At 45.2% G+C, this 22,278-nt stretch overlaps 1 protein-coding gene across 1 annotated transcript in view; it reads right to left on the reverse strand.

Moving 5' to 3' along the window:
• NGF (nerve growth factor) overlaps nt 1–22,278 on the reverse strand; it is a 51,750-nt gene that overhangs the window by 6,814 nt on the left and 22,658 nt on the right. Inside the window, exon 2 of the mRNA XM_019730556.2 lies at nt 827–950. The gene's annotated coding sequence lies outside the window, so the exon portion shown is untranslated. The remainder of the gene's footprint in view (nt 1–826; nt 951–22,278) is intronic.

Genomic DNA, 22,278 nt, shown 5'->3' on the forward strand with positions numbered 1-22,278 from the left:
CCATGCAACAGACTGTACGTCTTACCATCCTTAGGCCACAAATACAGACACCGGGGACCATTTGGCTATTTAATTATTTTTAAATCTAGTTTGTCAGGTTTCTGGGCCTCACGTAGACTTGATCCGAAAAGAACTTAAAATGCCCACGATGGCAATAGGCAGCCAGAAAGCACGAGCAGGGGCGGGCACCTGAGGATTCATTGGTTTACTCCCTGGCAGAATGGAACAAACTCCACGGGTCCTCATTTTTTGAGACCCGTCTTAAAAATGAATGAGGGGAGGTCATAATTCTCATCTATTGGGCATAACGGTCTCGTTAACACATCACAACAAGTCTGGGAGGTAGGCCTTATGGTTCCCATTGTACAGAGGAGGAAACAGAGCTGCAGTAAGGTAAATGCCTCGAGGCGGGCGTATGCCTGGAGGAAGGGGAGCTCAGAGCCGGGCCCTGTCTCCAGATCGGGAGCTCTCCCCACCCTCCATTCCACGGCCACAAGCATAGACGTGATCAGGGACGTCCCGTCTCACAAGGCTGCCCACTCAGCAGACCCGGAGTTGTGTGGAAGCTCTGACTGACTGTCTGTTCAAGGCCCTGTGTTCCGTGACTTTCGAGGTGGGCGACTCAGTCTCCTAGTAGCTGTGGGGCCAGCCTGAGAGCAGAAGGACTTCCTCTCGCTGACGAGCTAGGAGAATCACCTGTGCTGGATCACTAGGAGCCACCCCGGCCCCCATGGATGCCCCGTCCTCAGCCTGGGGCTCATGTCCACCTGTCCTGGCAGCTCCGGAGCCAGGAACCTTGAGGAGACACATGCTCTCAGGTGCTCACCTCGGTGTGGCCAGGACGGAAAGCTGCTTCCTTGGAAAAGCCGTTATTGGGCCCGGACGCTGAGCTGAGCTTGGGTCCAGCATGCCATCCAGCCGCCTGGACTGCACCACCACGGGCCAGGACTCTGTGAGAGGAGAGAGCTGGCATTAGGTGGGCACTTCACCACATTCTCTAGCAGACAGGAGAGGCGGGATGTGCCGACAGGACAAACCCCATTTTCCTGAGTTCTGGGATTTTACCAGCATCAGGGCCCAGCCACCGAAACTGCCCAGGCCCTGAGCTTACACAGACCTTCCGGTGGCATCTGCCTTTCACTGTTACGACAAAGCTCTTGGTTTCTGCCTGGACACAGTCTGTGGCTAATCACATGCCACAGTCTCACACCAGAGTCCTGCTCCAACAGACCCCTAATCTAGCAACAAAACGGAAATCATTGTGTACATTACACACACGCAGATGTAGCAGACTCAACTCTGGACCACCCTAAGATAACATTATACAGAAGAACAAGTCCTGACAATTGGGAGTAAGCTGGTGTTTTGATGAGAATCCAGATGAGTAATGATGGCAAATAAGACAACCTGACCTCTTGACAGACGACAGAGAGCTCTTACAGAGCTAGCACGGGAATCTTGAGAACCATATTAAAGGTCAATTTTCAGGAATCAGAAGCTATGGGGATCAGACAAAGAGAAAAAAATTCTACTCAGTTTTAGGTTGTAGTTCCTAGAAGCAGTGGAAGATTTTTGTTCTCTCACTTGTATAAACCTCGTGTGTGTGTGTGTGTGTGTATGTTATTCACTTATTTAGCAATATTTCCTGAGCACCCACTATGTGCCAAGTACTGTTTTCAGTGTTGAGACCATAGCAGTGACTAAGACAGACAGGTCTCAGTTCTCATGGAGCTTATAGTCTTGTAGAAATAAAAAAAATATTGTCAGACTCTTCATATGCCGTGAAGGAAATAAGTGGGGGATGATGACAGAGGGTGACTGCAGGGTGTAGTGAGGCCCTACGGTGTACAGAATGCTCTGTGAAGAAGAGTTCTCTGAGGAAGGGGCCTGCAAGTTGAGATCTGAAGGATGAGCAGGAACGAGAGAGAGAGAGAGCATTCCAGGAATGGTAAGTGCAAAGGCCCTGAGGCAGAAACGAGTCAAAATTACTGAGCATGTAGGGAAGAGTCCTAGGAAATAAGTTGGAGAGGTCGAAGGAGCCCGGTCTGCAGGGACATAGCTGGGAGCTGTGGTTTCCTCCTAAAGGCAAAGTGTTTTAAACAGGAGAGTGATGTGACATTTTTAAGGAATGAATGAATGAATGAATGAATGAATGAATGAACTATTATGTCTTTTGTAGAACTTGTAGTAGAGTGGGGTAGCACCACCCTTGCCCCCAAAACAAGTTATGGAATGACATCGTTATCCTTCCTTCTATATTCTCTTTCTAGCCCTATAAACGCTTTTCCCCATCATGTCTGTTTCCAGTGTGGACCCTCACCAATTATCTTCCTTCCACCCCCTCTTATTTTGTGCCACAGAAACAAATGTCAATGAAGCTACCGTGGCCCCATGTCCCTCACATAGAGGAGCTGGAGGCAGAAAGGGCCCCCAGAGCTGTCCTACTGCTGGAAATCATAAAATTAAGAACTGAGGTGTTTCCATCCTTCTTCCTTACCCACTCTGCTCGAAATATCCTTTCTGCTTCAGAAGTACCAGCAAAACCTTCCAATACGCTATTGGGGTTCAGGCCAGCGATGAAAACTTACTCAAACACCCTAAAATAGATTAGATTCTATGGCAAAGCACATTTTCATTCCCTCTCAGGGTTGGGTTTAGTACAGAAGAGGAAGGCCTGTCCCCCAGGGTAAGAAGTGGGCATCCTGGGGTCTGGTTCCATCACGCGTGGGGAAGAGGATCTGATCTCGTCCACAAACTCTTCATCTAGGTGTTTGACCAAACCTGACTGATCGCTAGGCTGGAACCCACAGCGCTGAATCCTGGTCCAGTTCACTCTCAGTCTTGGGTAAATCACTCCATATCTTTAAGCATTTCTGAGCTTCCTTCTTCACAAGATGAGGAACTGGCCCCGGCAATAGCTAAGGTCCCCCTCCAGCTCCGATCGTCTGTGACTACGAGCATTTAATGTTTTCCAGCCCACATCCCTGCTGGGTCCGTAAGAAATACTTTCCCCCATCCAAACACTGGAATTCATTTATTTCATTAATAGAGCACTAAACTTGCAGGCGCTGCGCCAGCCACTGTGTTAGGTGCCAGGGACATGAAGAATAAGACATAATAACACAACTGCCAGGAGCAAATAACCTAGAGGTGAGGAAAGACAAGCCCAGGAACAAGCACTGAAAGCACCACATGATAAGTATAATGCGTATTGAACATGATATGGAAACTTAGCGGAATGAGGAATTAGTTTCATCTGGCCAGTCTGGCCAGAGACCTACGTTCACAGAGGAAGTGACAGCTAAGCAGGGTTCTGAAGGATGAATAGGAGTTCATCAGGGAAGAAGGGAAGGAAAGGCATTCCGGAGCCCCGGAGTTCACGAACTGGCAAGAGATCCCACATGGCTTAGTGGGTCTGGAGAGGTGAGAGGAGTATGTGATGGGCCTTGTATAGCAGCAGGTGCCTAGGAGTTTGCACCTGCTCACTGCTGGGACCCCGCCGGCTGACATACCTTCTTAGATGACACCAAAAGCCTCCAATTTTAATCTACGGAACAACCAGAGAAGTAAGAGTGACTCTCTCTGGAAATATTCTGGATATTCCACAGTAAGCCAGGATGGCCTCCAATGTAGATGATTAGAAGGAGAAGTTCAATCTAAATAAAAAAAACTCCACAACCTGTAGGCAGACCTGCCTTCTTGGGGATCGACTCTAGACCAACCACTAAAGGTTCTCTGCCCCGTACCTGCAACCTCTGGCTCAAGCCACCTTGGTGCAAGCCCGGGTCCCCTGCCAACCACATCTAGATGCCTGATTGCTATATTGAAGACCCTGTCTAGTATCTCCTGTGCCTTTGGCCTTCTCTTGTTCAGTGTAGCTACAGGTAGCTTGCTGCTGGAGAGAGCAATTCATGGTCTAGAATACTGATACACTAAACGCGTTTCACAGATATTGCTGTCATTGTTTTTAGACTCACGCTAGTAAAGGTTGGGGCTCTAAAATTAAATCTGACCTAAATGTTACCAATTTCTAATGCAAAAATATTAGGAACAAAGAACCAAAATGCATACCTATTTTTATAATCCTGTTTGTTCTCATGGGGTAATCACTTCATCAGAAGCCTCTCGCAATTTTATACATGGAAATAAATCACAGCCCATCTCAGGACCACATTCTAGTCCTTGTAGGGCACGAAAAAATGCTATTGAAGTGTGGTGTGCCTCTTCTGCACCCAGACAGCCCTGGCCTGTCCTGGGTCTCGTATTTTAAAGCAGCGATTCTCAAAATATGAGCCTTAATGGTCTCTATCAGCAATTGCTTAGAACTTGTTAGAAATGCAAATCCTTAGGCTTTACCACAGACCTAGCAATAGGTGCTGAGTGACACCCAACATCGTGTGTTTTAATATTCCCTGCAGGTGACTCTGATGCATCCCTAAGCCTGAGAACCACTGCTTTAGAGGGTTTCACTCTGACCCTCCTCAACTGCACCCGCCCCATGGGATCTTGGGCCAAGGGGGAGCGCCAACCCGGAGCCAATCTACTGCTGTGGAGTGTCTGCTAGAGCGTGAGTTTCCACGTGACAGTCAACATTATGTCGAGACCATGCTCTCAGAACCCATGACCAACCAGCCTTGAGTCAGCTGGAGCGAGAGGTTCTTCTGCAGACAGCCTGAAGGTAAGACTGGTTGTATGGCCCGTTCGATAAACACTTGCCTTCGTGTCCCCTTGACTTTCTTAAGGTCTCAATGAGATTTTGGTCAATTGCAGCCAAGAAGCTTTGATTAATGGCAAATCGTTCAAATTCGAATCAATATGTAGTTTAAGAAACAGCCTGTGTTGAAAGTTCCTCATGAGTGAAGGCATCTCGCTAACTTCGGTCAGCATCCTTCAAAGCCCTCCCTGCTGCATCCCACCTCCTACCTCCTGGCTCCCACTTTCTGCTGCCCTCCCCCACCCCAAATCCTGTACTGTGGACACACCCTAGAATTACCTGGGGAGCTTTACTAGCTCCTGATACCTGTCCCACCTCCAGAGATTCTGATTTAGCTGGTCTGAAGTGCCGCCTGAGTCTCAGTATTTTATAAAGCTCCCACGGAAAAGCCTGGGCTGAGAACCACGGCTGTACAGGATGAAGGGGACACTTGACATTGGCTTTGATGAGCTAGGAACTAAGAAAAATTGTCAAGAAATTAATGTATCTCAGAAAATGTAAGGTGCAGGTGTGGCCACATTAGAGGTAAGAAGAGGGTATAGCTTGCAGACTCTCTGGGGGACATTGTTCCTATGTCCCCTACCCCCCCACCCCCCCCATTGTCTAGATATAAATGACATGTGTGAATTGGAAGGTTTTCTCTTTACCCCTGGCACGCCACTTAAGATGTTCTTTGGCGTTGGAGCTATGGTAAGCTTATGATTAAGCCCAAGGGTAACTGGCTGACGTGTTTCACACCAAAGATTTGGTGATGCTTGACCAAAAAGATGTCTTTGACAACTCCTCACATGAGCTTGGAAGCAATGGCTAATCCCAAGGGCAGCTTACACCCCATCAAAGATGTTAGAGCAGTCGGCGTGAACCGCTGCCTCCCTTCTCCTAGCTTCCACCCGCTAGCGTTCTGCGAGTTGGGAAAACTCACTCAATATGGTTGCTGAGGGCCTAATCTAATGGTTGGTGCTGCTGCTGTGGTTTTCACTGCTGTAACCGGTCCCCTTAATTCTCTCTTCCCTCCATTGGTTCTTACTCTGGGCCTGTACACAAAGAGAAAATTTGGAGTCTTTTGCGTGGCAAGTTTGTTTTCCTAATTTTTAGCCTAATCAGAAGTTTTCTATTATGAATTATGACTGTGAGGTTTGCTGACTAGGAGCTCTTTTTTTGGGGAAAAGAAATTCAATTTTGGCCATTTCAAGATGATTTGATGTGTTTTAACTGTTTCGTGGTTTTGGCACATCCAATAGGAAAATAGTGCATCTGGCATGAAGGACGTAGGAAGACGCTAAGGTTCAGCTAAACCGCTCTTCTTTTTGACGGAAAGTTTCAATGCTGACAATTCGAAAGTGCCTTGCCATGTTTCCTATGAGAAATGTTTCCTAAAGAGAAATGGTCCTGTGTCTCCTTTGGAGATTCTGGGGTAAATCACAAAACGCTTCGTAGCGTTTCCTGGGAGGGTGAGGCAGCTCAAGGAAGAGACCATTGTGGTTGATTGACCTTGAGCTTCAGAAGCAAAGAGCATTTGCTATGAACGTCCGTGACTTTCTGGTATGTGTGGTGGGCCACAGTCTGTGTGGTATTTACCTGACTGGATTCATGAGTTGTGTGATGCCAACACCACAGAGGGGTCTTCAGAGCGTGGGTAATTCCGACAACACAGCAGCCTTCTGTTACAGAACGGAGGGCAGTATATTTTTGCAAGGATATACGGCTAAATAGCTGTCCCTGTAGTATATCCCACCAGCTTGGGAAATACTAGGGATATATCTATAATCTGCATTTGAGTGCCAAAAACAATCTACTAGTTTTTGAAACTTTTCTGCGACCCTAAGAAAACATCTCCTTGGTTCCAACTGGCAGCTCCTTAAACCACAAGAAAAAGAACCATTTCAGCTCTGCTTTAGGCTTCTGCCTGCCTGTTCTTCCCATATTTGGGACTAAGAGCAGACAGAAGTATTGTGGGGAAAAGGGGAACTCTCAGGTTGGTTGGAGGCAAAGTTTATATCCAATAATGCCATCGCGGCCTCCGGCCCACTGCAGACCTTGGGTGACCACCTGGGATGGGATAAGTACGTGAATGAAAACAAAACGCTGCCAGTGAATGCAAACTAAGATCCAACCTCTTTATTCTATTTGCTTTATGGGATTAAATGTCCTCAGCTCTTCTCGAGCTAACCTTTTCCTCTCAGTGTGTGGTATGTTTTCCAAGTAACGGGTCAAGCAATGTTACGACATATAAGTCTATAATGCAATTCAGATGTAACTTCAGAAATTCAGACAAGCTAAAGATCCATAGCCCTGAAAAAGACCAGGAAAAATCGTGGCTTAACAGACGTACAGTGTTCTGGGGCTTTTTAAAATGGCAGGCAGTTCATCCTTCAATGAAAGAGGAAGAAGGGACAAGTTATGGGACTCGAATGTAAGGATCCCAGTAAAAGGCCACCCTTACTTGTTAAAATGTCAATGAGACAAAGCCATTTCTGTAGGAGCAGCTGGACTTCAGTTTCACGGCAAAAAAACCGCTGCATCTCAACCAGCCTGCATCCAAGAAAACATAGATCACCAGTACCGTGTTTCCCCGAAAATAAGACCTAACCAGAAAATAAGCCCTAGCATGATTTTTCAGGAGGACATCCCCTGAACATAAGCCCTAATGTGTCTTTTGGAGCAAAACTTGATATAAGACCCGGTTTTATTTTCAGGGAAACACAGTAGCTAGCACCAGCCACCCAGGGGAAACTGAGTCCCAAGGACACATCAGATGCCTTCTCATTCCACACCACTCTGGAGTGACAGCTGCCACGATATCTCCAGCTCCCTTGTTCTTCTGGGCTGACATTTCCTGGCTTGTCTGCTGCCTTCACACCCACAAAATCTGACTCAAAGCATGAAAGAGATAACTCAGCCCAGCTTTGCTCAGGCATGTAGCACAGGCAAATTCTAGGTAACCCGAGGCTAAGATACGAGTTGGAAAAAAAAGACTTTACTTCTGTGTGTGTTTGTCAGGGGGCTTTGTGCTGTTTTAGCTACTTCCTGTGTATGGCTTTAACTATCCCAGCCCCAAATGGGCTCCTACCGCACAGTAACACATATGCCTGATGGGGAATGTCGGAATGTCATCGAGATGGTTAAATATAATGGAGGGTTATGTGATGGGAATTTTTAAGCTTATTTTAAGAAGTTTCATCTAGCTCTTTCATTATCTCAGGAGGAAAGGTCAGGGGAGATGAAAACCTGCAATCCCTCCTAAAGTCACTTGAGTCTCATATGATATTTCAGTACATTCCCCATCTTCTAGTGTTTCTCCTTTTAGGTTTTACTTGACCATGACATCATGAACAAAAGAAAAACTCTGCACTGGGGAAATGCACTCCAGAGCTAACAAGAGGCCCACAGAGTACATCTGTCCCCAGGGACCCAGAACACTGTGGGTAATTAGACATTCAGAGCTGAGGGCAGACAGTTTTCCCCCCCTTAATCACCACACACACACACACACACACACACACACACACACACACACACACACACGGGGAAGGGGGTAGGACGGGGAGATACCAGTCACTCATCTTGCTTCTTCTAAAGATGTAAGTGTGGATGTTCTAAGTTAGAGAAATAGAAACTAATTAATTTTAGAATCTCAGATTTTATTTTACATAATTATAGACAATTGGAGCCGTAAAGAAAGGGCCACTGATGACTGTGCAGTCCCGCTGCTTCCCTTGACAGGGGGGCCAACTGAGGCCATGAGGCCTGGGGCCGGTGGCATGTCAGCCTCAGCAGTTATCAGCTGGGCAACCTTATCAGCGAGTGACGTAACCCTTCCGTGCCTCAGTGTCTCCCCTCAAAAATCGGAATAATTACAATATACCTTCCACATTGGTTTGTTGAGAGGATGAAAAAGAATAAGCATTTAGCCCAGTGCCTGGCAACTAGTAGGTGCTGCATAAATATTGGCAATTCTTATTAATATCATTAAAGACATCCAGCTATCATCAGGCCGCGAGGTATTGGCAGGCTGGGTGCAGAACAGAAAGCAATGCATCGTGGCCATCCCACGTTCCCGTCTGGCTGTCTCTGCAGGAAGGAATCCTGCTTTGCGTCCCAGTCATGGTTGGAATGGCTGGCTCTGCACATGCTCAGCGGCCCCCTCTGAGCAAGTGTAGGACAGTCAGTCTGCAGCTGCGGGATGATTATCTACAATCATTCGCCAGCCGTGATGCTGAGTAAGGAACTGAAACATTTGTTTTTGAAATGATCCACTTCCTTCAGGCATGTCGCAGTCAGAGGGAGGGAGCTGCTCCCGCTGAGACTCTAGTTTGGGGAGCCCAGTGCCCTTTGGGTATCACAAAAACTTGCCAGACCCTGTGGAGTTAATAGAAACTTGGCTTAGGTTCATCGCTACCTTACAAGGACTATACAACAGGAAGGTATCCTTGTGGTCAAATTTAGGCTTGGGGATCCAGGGATTTGGGACACATTTAAGCATCTGCAGGATGGTTACTTTCTCGAGGTCTCAGGTGTTTTTCTATCCATGGGACTGTCCCACGTTGGTCACTTCATGAATAGTTACTGAAGAACATTGAAAATTTTCCACACAGCCACGCCAGTGTATTCAAAGCAAATCATTACTCCATATTATATTGGGAAATGACAAGTGGTCCCGATGTATGTTCCTGGATAACTGGGTGAGTCCCCCTGTCACTTTGGCAAAGTGGCGTTTTAAGGACGAGAATACCTCCCCGTTGGTGAGCTGACAGGTACACTGCGGGGGAACACAGTGTCTCTGCTCTCAGGCGAGGCGCTTTCATCACAAGCGCCTTCATCACAAGCGCTACAAAGCACACACAGGTGTGCAAGACCAGCTCCTCATTTCCAGCTTGCTTATTTTTCTTGTCTAAAATTTCTGTGGAGAAAGCTGTGCTCCAACCCAGCCGCTGGTAACGTTGTGCAATCCACTGGGATGGCAATCACCTCATTGTTTAGCTACAACCCATGAAAAGATGAAAAAAGGAAAGAAAAAAGCAGAGCACACACATACAGGACGAGGGTGGAGGCGGCGTGATGATAATGAGAACCATTTGTTAGTATTTCACTCCTTTCTTTGTGAATTAGCCGAGTTGCTGGCACCAGGCCTCTGTCTGTGAAGGGAGCTGCACCCCCCAGGCTTTCCAGGGACTCATTCTGCCATGTCACCCTTTGTCCCCAGGAAGGAGGGTGCTTGAGTGACTGCCCCAGCTCCCTCTGGGCCACAGGCACCAGGCCTGTCTCCAATGCTCACCTTCTGTCCCACCCAGGACATGTACCCATCCAGTATGATTATGCATTGACCTTGGTTCTTTTTAAAGTCTGCCTAACCAGACTTTGGTTTACTTTGTGTAAGAAGGGCTCTCCTTTTTCCCTGCAGTGTGTCCATGCCTTGCAGCCCCAGCTTTCTTTTTAACTGTTTCTACTTTTCTTTCTTTGCACAGACCTGATTTCCATATTCCCAAAATATAGATTCAAACATTGTTTAGGATAAAAAATTTAAAAGAGAAACGAAAAAAGTTCAACAAACAAACCCCCCCAAATTCACAACCAGTAGCACAGTATATGTTTGCCTAAGCACGTTTGTTTTGCTTGCATTGTCCCTGAGAGAAGAGTCACCTCAAAGTGACAGGCAAGAGCAGCAGTACCACATGCTCTGTGCATAGTACCTAATCGCCCCTCCTCTCTCTGCCCGCTTCTCAAATCTATCGCAGCATTTACACAAGTCAGGTCTCCTATTCAGATCTCTGCAGCATGGCAGCACTACCCCTGCTCAGCACCTCCATCCCATCATGGCCTCCACCATTACTATCATGGCCTCCACCATGACCATCACGGCCTCCGCCATCACCATCATGGCCTACACCATCACCATCACGGCCTCCACCACCACCATCATCACCACTACCTGGTCCATCACCATCATCACCACCATCATCTCCTCCAACACTTCCCACCACCATCCTATCACCACCCATTACCACTCCCACCATCAATACCACCATCACCACCACCGCCACCACCAAAGTATTGAAGAACTTCCTGGAGTCAGGGAAGACTGACCACTGTCCCCCAAAGCCTCCTCTTAGGCTGTCAATGGAATCAGCAAAACCATAAGAGAGCCAAGCCTGGGGGTCATTTAATGTCTTCCAGAATAGTTAAATGAATTATTTAGGTCCACGTAACTCCCAACTGAGCGGGGTCTATTCACCACTATATAAAGGAATGTGATAGTCTTGCTTTCCTGTATATCCCATTGTACTATTTTCCAGCACCCATTCTGGAAGCTATTTTGGTTTGTTTTTTTAATTTTCTTTCTCCTGAGATTTCTGTTGTTGTTGTTGTTAACTTTGTATTTCCAATAATGTACATGACATAATTCAGTTCAGACTTTGATAAAATTATCTCAGAAGGGGAATATCTATGACTATCACGAAGATATTATGTGTAGACACACACACACACACACACACACACACACTCTCACTCACTCACACACTCCAAACGGTAAACAAGGAATTGTATACCTTGGTCCTCCAAAACGAGGCAGGTTCTTACATTTGCCTGATGTGATGTATTAAGAAGTGCACAGTTTTTGCTGACCATTTTTGAGGTTTTCTATGTTTCAGCCCTGAAAATAAGTGGACTTTGTGCTTAGGCCCCTGCAGAGAGGGGAAGCTCTCCCTGACCCCTCCCCTCAGCTTCCAGAAGGAGGCACTCCTCTGACTAGACTGACTCCAGGGCAGTGATTGGCTCCCGCCTGTAGGAGGGGAGTTCCCTGGGAGTTAAAGGTCAGGCTCCCCAGTAGGCTCTCTCCCTGGTCCTTCTGTCCAATGAGGAGTAAGGTCCTAGCAGCTGTCCCAGGAGGAGATCTGGCCAGATCTTTTGCCTACTTCTTTCTCAGTCACTTGTTCAGACTGAGTAAGAAGCATCTTCTTTCTGAGCCATGAGGGTGAGTGTGCCCACATTGGAGGTTTGAGTTTGGGCTTGGGGGGAAAAAATGGGGGTAGGATAGAAATCCCCCAAAGAAGGGTCTCCCTAAAGCTATCTGAGAGGTGGTGCTAAGGATAGAATTATCTATATTTTAGGTGTAACGTTAAATGTAATGTAATATGATGTATTAAAATATATAAGGTACTTCACTAGCACCAACTGTAGATTAGAAGTAAATACAACTACTACCACTAAGAATACCATTTATTGTGTATTATGTGCCAGACACTATACTAAGGGATTTCTATATATTCTCTTTTAAAATACTTATTAAAAAATCTTCTGAGGTCAGTATTATCCCCATTTTCCAGATAAGGAAACTTCAACTCAGCATGAAGTGGGGAAGTACAAGGTCACACTGCTTAGGGGATGGGATGATGGACAAGCAAAGAAGAGCCCCGGTCTCTCGCTCTGCGGCCCACTCCTCTTCACCTCACTCTAGATTGCTCCCAAATCTGACCGTGCAAAGGAGCAATCGCTCTGTCTTCTGTGTTTTGCATTGAGGTCCGTTTCTGCTTCTATGAATAATGTATCGGTTAGGATTCTGCCTATTTTCTATTCTTGAATTTACCTAATTTCTTTTTAAAGCCCAGTGCTGATTTTCTACTTATAAACCACCTTGACTTCTCCACTTGTCTGTCATGAGACTCTCCTTGTTTACACCCTTGAGGGAACCCACAGACCATGCTTCCCCTCACTGAAATACTCTAACCACCAAGAAACAGATTCTGGAAGGACCCACTCTCCTCTAAGAAGTGTAGGCACAGCAGACAGCTGCTTAGAATGTGCAGTTGTTTCTTACTGAGCAATTTGTAGACATTGGAATGTGGCTATTCCATGTACTCTCATACATTTTCTGGGTAAGATTTAATTCTTAATTGTGAGACCATGAAGAAAAATAAAAAAAACCCCACAGGCAAGACAAGAACTACTCCCTCTGGGTTGGGATGTGATTCTCTTTTGGTTGGCTTTTTGGGTGTAAAGACCAAGCCAGGGGCTGGTGAAGCCAAGTGGCATCTGTTAATATTTCCATTCATGGACATGCAATAGAAAACCATTTCATACATTTACAGGAAAACATCAAATATAATATCTTTGTTGAGCTTAATCAGAACCAGAGTAAAATTCCAGTCACCAAGAATAGAAACGTACCCTAATGATTTCATTTTTAGTCCAAAATATACAGTGTTTTCTCTGCTTGCTCTGTTTGTCACTTTCTAAAACAAGAAATTACCAAGCTATGACTTTGGTTTGAGGGGTGGGAGGAAAGCAATAAACACTGAACAGAAATGCAAAGAGATCGAATGTCAAGGGTCCTTGGTGGATGAATATTCAGAAGTGAATTCAATTTGTCAATTGTGGACTGTATCTCCCAGAACTGTGTGAATTACTCAATCAGGGTTCCATTGTCCAGGCTTTATGCTCTCAGCAGTGAGTACTTCCTATAAACAGAAGTGAACCAAAGGTAAAGAAGAGGAGGTTGAGTTACCATCAGTGTATTTTTGAGGCAGACAGAGATGTTTTCATTGTTAGCAGGTGAAATGAGAATCTCATGCTATGAAAAACAGACAGCATACCTAGCCAGGAGAGAAGCATCTCCTTCTGATTTGCCATGTTGAATTGAGGAATTATGCTGCTATGTGTGAAGTATTGGTGGTTTTCATTTTAAGCTTTGGGGTGAAAATCTGGCAGTCTCTTTAGCCTACCTACCTAATGCCACTAGAAACTCTCTTTAAAAGAGACAGAGTCACTGTCTTCTTTTAATGTCTCAAGAATAGTGTGAGCAGGAAGGGGCAAGTCATAAGAAGCTCTTCACCAGTGAGCAATGACAATCACCTACAGGATCACAGTGACATTTTAGCAGACACGTCAGAAGGGCACACACTGGGCTGTGAGTTATGTGGCTTGGCCCCGTCCCCACCGGGCACCATGGGGATCTGAGTAATGCTGGCACTGAGGACAGCCCTGGCTCTGGTGCTGGATCTACTGCTTTTAATTAGGGGCCAGCCTGGGGCTGAGTCCAGGTCAGGGCTAGAGCGAGAAATACCCGTCTCATTTGCTATCAGCTTGGAGCTGGACGAGTGTTTGCGGCATGAATGGATGAGTCCTGAACAGGTGGAATCAGACCAGCCCAACACTTACCTGCAGGCATGGGGACAAGCTAAGTGAGCTGGGATTTACCCCCCTCCCCCCCGTGAGGGAGCCTGATGTCATTGTCGAGAGAAAGTGAAGAAGCCGAATGAGAAAGATGCAACTAGAGTAAGAAGCAATTGAGTGAGGAGGGGAGTGGGAGAAACAGCAAGGACAGTAAGTGAGAGCAGAGAGAGAAGGCAAGAACATGACAAAGGGGAGTAGACAAAGAAAGGGGGGTGAAGAGGGATACCCAAAGGGCAAAGGAGGAATAGCAGGGGGAGGGAGAGAAACCAGAGAGAGAAGGAAATAGAAGAAAAAGGCAGAAGTTGGGAGAAGACTTTGACGATGGCCTCTCCTCAGCTTTAGGGAAGTCGAATAAACCCTTGCACATATCACAGACTCACACCTCTCAGCTTGTGCCGGTGAGATGCGATTCCTGGATTTCCCTAGAGTAAAACCCCAACTAATAGGTAAACAGAGCCATTAGCAACTTCCCCACAAAAAAACCCAGATTTTGTTGAACTGGCTTCTGGTAACCTTACCAGATAATCCTGATCATGTTTCAATTAACTGTCTATTAGAGCATGACTTTTGCTGGAAAAATCCCATTGGAGCCCAAACCCAGTGATAACAGGGCCTTGGCAGAGTGACACCGTGATTTCATTCCATAGGTTAGGACAAGGCCACATCCCAAGGTCCACAACAACTTGAACACAAAAGCCCTCCATCACAGAGCCGCTGTGCTGGGTGTGGCAGACTGACACTTATAATAAACGAGATTGCATGACCTCACCATTATCAGCATCAGACAAAATGCCTTGGAAAAGCAACTGAGAGTGGACAGCGTCGGGGGAATTGGGGCTTCCCATTGATGCTTCGATGCAGCTGGAGTTTGTTATAATGTAAACTTTGTTTAATCAAATCCTCTGTCATTAATGAAACCCCAAACCAAATCCAAACACAGATAAATGATGATGTACTTGGATTTCACATTGGGCTTGCATCATTGCTTCACCAGGTGCCATCCATAAATCTGGGATGCAGGCCGCTGGAGCCTCAGAGAGGCTGTCTTGGGGATGTACTTCTGCTATTCCGCCTGTGCCCCTGCCGCTTCCGTTACTGCTGCTCGGTCAGTCAGTGACCGGGCTGAGGGGAGCCATGTGCTCTGCCCCAGACCCACAATCCTTCTCGTTTCAGTGGGGCGAGCATTAAAGGCAAACCAGGACGGTGAGACATCTGGAAACCTCCCCATCACAGAAATGTCTGAATGGAACAGGGAGGTTACAAAAGCCAGGAAGCTTGCAAAGGGAGCAGGAGAAGAGCTGCTCTCCATGGCTTCCAGGAGACACAATTGGGATGAATGGGTGGACCTGGAAGAGAAGCAGGTCCGACTTCAACAAGAGGTCGCTAAGGGTATCCAGCAAAAGGAATGGGCTGCCTACTGAAGTAGAATTCCCTGTCGTGAGCCGTGTTCAATTCAGGCTGAACAACCACGAGTATAATGGCCTCTCCTTACAAGAATCTTAACCTTGTGTAGCTTCAACTCTAAGCAATAAAGAAAAGGAGGGAGGGCGGGAGGGAAGAAGGGAGGAAGGGAGGAAAGGAGAGAAAGAGAGAGAATGAATAATCATTTAAGGCGTGAGGTGTTGCCACCAAGTGAACATGTGATGTGGAGACTTCCATGTACCACTCTCCATCAGTGTCAGGTCCCACTGTCCTCTCGTGCTGTGATTTTAGTGTCAAAAATTTGTATGTTTGAAATAGTGTGGCCCCTTTGCAAGCCAACTCCTTTATCTGGCCCTCAACCGAAGAAAGCGCTATCTGTTCTCACACTGGAGGAAAGACTAGGTGGTTGGACTTAACTGAGAGGCGTTATGGTATTCTCCAAGATGGGCCCTTCCTAAGGGGTGTTTGAGGGTAAACTTGGCTACCCTTCCCAGAACTCTCATACATTGACATTAAGAGCACAGCCCCTGCATGAGCTCAGCCAGACTCCATCTGCAAGGAGAGAGTCCAACTGGCAGGGAGGTCAGACAGGCGGCCTCTCAGAGGTGAATAGTGTGGACGAGGCTGCACGTGCACCGAAGCAATCATGGCAGCCCCGAGCCACCCTTGACACTCTAACAAGATCCCTATAGAATGCTACTCACGTAACTGTCTTCACTGAGGCTAGTCCCACATCTAACTGCTCATTTAGGAAGCCCAGCCTTGATAATATTATAATAAAACTAATTTTACATAGATGCATATATTAAAGGTAGACACAGGGGGGAAATGACTGGAAGGAAATACAGCAAAGGGTAGCAGTAGTTGAGTTAAAGGATTATGGGTGATTTCTGCTTTATTCTTTATACCTTTCTGTATTTTCTATTGTTGCAAGGAGCCATGAATAGCTTTTATAATCCGAACAATGTATTTCAAAATCACTTGACATTATTATATTTAAAAGGTTAAAAATGTCCATAGATTTAACCTATTAATCCCACTGTTGGGACTTTATCCTAAGAAAATCATGCTAAAAGGGAAAAGGCTCTACTTACGACTTTTCTGTTTGCTAAATGATTTGTGACAGCACAATCAGAAGTCAAGTATTCTTTGATAGTGGAATAATTAGTTACTTTGTGGAAACCTTTTTCAAGAAAATTCTTTGTAGTCGTTAGATAAGGAAAACTGTGAAGATGATAAAAACAAGGAGAAATGCTTGTGATCTAGCATGAAAGGAGGGGAAACAGGATAGAGAAGAGTATGCATGAAATCATGGCAGCCAAAGGAAATCCTGTGCGTAGGAACCAGGCCCGGAAGTAAATACATAAAATGAAAACAGTTGTATTGAGTGTTAGAACTTTGGGTGATCTCCTCCTTTCCCCATTTTCCAAATGGTTCGTATTGTTGTTATAATGTCTTTATAATAAAAATAAAGTCCATAAACCTTTCCAGCTGTTCTTTCTGTAAGCCCTTCCGGTTTCGGGCAACACCAGACACCCTCCCTAGCATATTGGTGTCCCTCCATGTTGTCTAGTCCAAGCTTCTTGAATGAAGAAGCTGCAGCAACGCAGCTAGTGTGGCTACGCCACCAGGCTTACTCTCTGGCTTTGCGTGGGTGAGGCTGGGGACACACTCAACCTGCGAGCAGCCTCTTTGTTTCGTCAAGTGACAGTTTTATCACCTTGAACAGAGGATAAACTGATGAATGGCTCGGCTGTGTGTGGACACACTCCCTGTCTCGGGCAGTTCTCGGGCATGAATGCAAAAGGTTCAGGACTCAGATTCTCCTTTATCTATTGTTGACATAGGTGGTGGGATCCTCCAAAGCTCACATACGGTTTGAATATACTGTCAGCTTCTGATTATCTGTTCTATGGAAGGAAAAAATTGGAAACAAACCACCAAGCTATGTGCAGTGCCTATGGTTCGGTTGTGTTCATCCTAGGCTTTGGGGGAAGAGCAGTGGGAAGAGGAGGAGGGGAACTACTAACATTTAATCGCCAGGCATTATCCTAGGGGCTTGTCAGTGTGTAGCTCACTGACACGCATCAGATAGACAAGGGAATTGAGACTCCGAGAGGTTAAATAACGTACCCCAGGCACACAGGCTAGAAAAAGGAATGATCTAGTCCCAAAGCACAGTAAGCATGTGCTAACAGGTAATCCACAAAAAGGAAATCCAAAAACAATCCCTTACCATTAATCTAGAACTGAGTTTCATCACTGGAGTTTCTTTTATCATCAGTAGTTCTCAATCAGGGGTGATTTTGAGCCCCAACACCACCCCAGGGGACCTTTGGCAACATCTGGAGACATTTTGGGTGTCATAAGGGCGTGGGGGTTACTACTGGCATCTCATAGGTAGAGGCCATGGATGCTGCTAAACATCCAACAGTGCACAGGCCCACCTACCACAATACAGAATCATCTGGACCAAAATGTTAATAGCGTTGAGGTTGAGAAACCCGGTCATATCATAATGGAACCCAATGTAACTTACCCCACTCAGTTCAGTTCCTGTTCACTTATCACATTAAGGTTCTATCATTCTGAACAATTCTCAAATAATATGAAGCATCCGAGGTGCTGTTTACTGATCATGCAATTAGGAACCACTCAGCATGTGTAAATTGAATAAATGTGCATAAAATTTGGATGACAAGGCCAAGTTTAAATGTGACATTTATGGAAGGCGTTTATAGTGAAATTGCCAGCAAGAAATTAACAACTTTCCGAGTGTTACCAATTGTGGCTAACCCTAATCTGTGTTAAATGCTACAATGATTATAGCTAAACATTCACTTGAGTCTCAGGATTCCCATATGTAAAATCAGAAACTTGGCCGTTCTCCGATGACAAGGTCAAAGCACTAAGTTTTAACACTTAAGCTGTCTGTAAGCAGAGGGTATGTTGCTTTGGTTTGCTGTGGCTTGCCTATTTGGAGGGGCAGCACAGATTAATTTTGTTATTTCTGTGGCATTAAGACGGCCTCTGAAAAACTAGAGCTAATGAATTATTCAATCCTTTTGTGGTTCACCATAATTTTGTAGGCACAGTATTGTACTAGTATTTGAGAAAGACTCTGAGAAACTCTGCAAAACTGAAAAGGATTTGGGGATCATCTAATGTAGTCTTTAATCAATCAACTAGTAGTTAGTGGATGACCTACTATGTGTCCAATTCCATGCTCAGTGGCATAGAGAATACTAGACAAGTATAAAGCATGAGCTTTGTCTTCGAATAATAAACAATGTGGAGAGGAGTTAAGACAAGTGCACAGGAAAAATATTTCGTGAATAACCGGATTCTAAATGGTGTCGTACAGGCTACCAGTAATGACCGGGTTCAGAGAAGGCTGTATCACATGAAATTGTTCATAGTTGTCCACGTGTTTACCTCTCCCACTACACTGAAAGCTACCAGAGTGCAGGGACCTAGACACTTTCTACTTTGTATCTACTTTGTGTCTGTCTTGGTGATTAGGCAAAACCTGGCCTGCGGACACCATCTTAATAAGTGAATGGATGATCTCAACAGGAAGTAGACCTTGACCTTGGCCTTGAAGTCATAGGAATGTCTCAACCAGTTCCTCTCCCCACCCCACCCCTTGGGATGTCAAAGGAAGTTTGGTAAAACAAAGGTTCCATGGCCAAATGGAATCATTGGGTTGGAAACAGCTTTCTTTCATCAGAGCTTTCCATAGTCCCGTACACGCTGGGAATTTATAGAAGGATTCACGGATTTGAGGTCAAACTCATTTGATCATGGAAACATTTTTTTACCAAAGATTTGGCAACATAAACTTGACTCAAGATACCAAGAAATTCACACTGAGAATAATTCATCCAAACTATCCAAAGAAAATGCCTTCCTGAATTGACCAATGCTTTGAAAACCAGTATCATGGAGCTCATACCATTATGATTTGGGGATTTTTCTGGAGAGAGTTAAAGGGAAGTCCTATCCTTTCAAGCCAGGCCTGTGTGAAGGAAAGACCAGGATACTTTTTATTCTGCCCTGAAGTAGCTTTCATAACTGGGCTCTTTGCAGCTCTGGTTTAGAGAACCCTGCTTTGGCCTGATGTAATGGCTTAAGCATTGGATGCACATTGCAAAAAAAAAAAAAAAAAAAAAAAATTGGATGAGTCTTTTCTAAATAGTCCCAGTGGGCTTGTACTTTTGTTTTTTAAATGTCTTTTGCCCTGCACTGCTCGATTGGGTTTGATAACTTCTCAGCAAACTGTTGACCGCAAAGCAGATGACCTGGAACGGTGGCTGTAAATCTGCATTTGCTTTGATTTGGATGGGTTTCCTTGCCTAGTTTCCAATGATGAGGCTTCCTGTGGGCACACACCCACTAAAAAGGTACAAGTAACTGGTACAGCCATTATGGAAGGCAGTGTGGAGGTTTCTCAAAGAATTACGAATAGAATTGCCATATGACCCAGCAATCCCTCTTCTGGGTATCTACCCAAAAAATCTGAAAACATTTAGAGATAAAGACACGTGTGCTCCAATGTTCATTGCAGCTTTGTTTACAGTGGCCAAGACATGGAAACAACCAAAATGTCCTTCGATAGATGAATGGATAAAGAAGTTGTGGTATATATACACAATGGAATACTATTAAGAAAAGATGATATAGGAACATTTGTGACAACATGGATGGATCTTGAGAGAGTAATGCTGAGCGAAACAAGTCAGACAGAAAAGCAGAGAACCATGTGATTTCACTGATATGTGGTATATAAACCAAAAACAACAAAAGAGCAAGACAAACAAATGAGAAACAGAAACTCATAGACACAGACAATAGTTTAGTGGTTGTCAGAGGGTAACGGGGGCGGGGGGTGGGGGGTGGGGGGTGGGAGATGAGGGTAAGGGGGATCGAATATATGGTGATGGAAGGAGAACTGACTCTGGGTGATGAACACACAATGGGATTTATAGATGATGTAATACAGAATTGTACACCTGAAATCTATGTAATTTTACTAACAATTGTCACCCCAATAAATTTAATTTAAAAAAAAAAAAAAAAGGTACAAGTAAAAATACCTAGTCTATTAAGTTTCTTTATTAGAAACTTTTTCTTTTTGTACTTTAATGTATCTTTCAAATGTACAGTTGTTTTTCCTTTTCTGATCAACTTTTGAAACAAGTCTTCCAGATCCTAAAGGGTTTTTATTAAAAGGCAAAGCAGTTGAAAAATTATTGATGGCTAACTGGGGAGTTGAGTAATACGAGGTGTAACAATTAAGTTCACAAGCTCATCCTAGAAAAAGTGCTACATACCTCATTGCTGAATATCACTACAGTCACCTTCGAAGTACTCCCCTTGGGAAGCTATGCACCGACGCCAGCACCTAGTCCACCCTTCAAAGCAATTTTGGAACTCTTTTTCTGGAATGGCCATCAGAGCTGTCATCGTATTACCCTTGATGTCCTGAATGTCATCAAAATGTCTTCCTTTCAATATTTCCTTTCTCTTCTGGTAAAGAAAGAAGTCATTGGAGGCCAGATCAGGTGAGCAGGGAGGGTGTTCCAATGCAGTGATTTGTTTACTGGCTAAAAACTCCCTCATAGACAGTGCTGTGTGAGCTGGTGCATTGTCGTGATGCAAGAGCTATGAATTATTGGTGAAAAGTTCAGGTGGTCTAACTTTTTCACGCAGCCTTTTCAGCACTTCCAAATCGTAAACTTGGTGAACTGTTTGTCCAGTTGACACAAATTCATAATGAATAATCCTTCTGATATCAAAAAAGGTTAGCAACATGGTTGCAACCAGTTCACGAACTAAATTGTCAGACCTCATATTCTATTACCATCAGGAATAAATACAAGCAGACGGTGACACATTTTGTGAATTATTTCTATTTAAACATTGGAGCCTGAAGATACAGTTGAAGGCAGAGCTAAATCCAGTTTTGCAAGTAGTTTTGATTTTAAGATAAATTTGTGAAATGATTCCTAGCACACTGTGTCATGTTCTGTCCCAACTTACAATCATGACTTTTGTACCTGGATCCCTTCCCAAAGAGCTGGTTTTAGCATAGCCTCACCTGTACTAGGCCTGGGGGCCTGGGTCCTGAGGATGGCATTGCAGGAAGGCCCAGCCAGTCCAGTACTGCAAATAAATTGGATGTAATTCCAAAGTGAAGGGACAGAGTTGTCAGGTTCTGCAGAGTATGGCACAATGAGACAGGAGCAAAAATCTTGGTGTGTCTGACTCACCATGGTCTGTCTGCACAGTGCTGTGGTGGATTGAGGTACACCCTCCCCTCCAAGACAGACCCCGTGCCCCTAAGGGCTCAGGTCTGCTCAGCCCTCCTGCTGTCCCTGGAGCTGGGCTCTGACTGCCTAGTTCTGGCAGAAAGTCACTGCACACAGCTCTGCTGTTCTCTCTGCCACACCAAGCTCCATTTGTGCTGCCCTTTCTCCTCAGCGTTGTTGCCTAAGTTCTAATAAATCACTGGTACCATCTCTCAGAACAATTAACAAACCCTTTGGGCACATTGCCTCTTGGAGATGCTATGAACTTGGTTTAAGTCCCATAACTTGTGGCTCGTGCTTGACAATTGTTCAATTGAATTCAACAAACATGGAACGAGCCCCTGTCCCGCGTACGTACACCAGGCAGGAATTACGAGGGGAATAAGGGCAGTACCTAGACAACTAAACTGAAGCACGGAATGAAAGTACACTGTCACCTCACTTGTTTAGCAAATATAGACAGAACACCTACTATGTGCCAAGTACCATTCTAGATATGGAGATACAGTAGTGAACAGAGCGGAAAAGTCCTCTGCTCTCAGGGAATTTACATTCTAGTGGGGGCGGACAGCAAACAAAGAACAAATAAACAAACAAGTCAGTTGGTGAACAGCACTGGAAAAAACTAAGCATGGTGAAGGTTTGGGAGGTACAAGTGGG

The sequence above is a fragment of the Rhinolophus sinicus genome, linkage group LG14, assembly GCF_036562045.2.
Source record: "Rhinolophus sinicus isolate RSC01 linkage group LG14, ASM3656204v1, whole genome shotgun sequence".
In the NCBI taxonomy this organism is placed as follows: domain Eukaryota; kingdom Metazoa; phylum Chordata; class Mammalia; order Chiroptera; family Rhinolophidae; genus Rhinolophus; species Rhinolophus sinicus.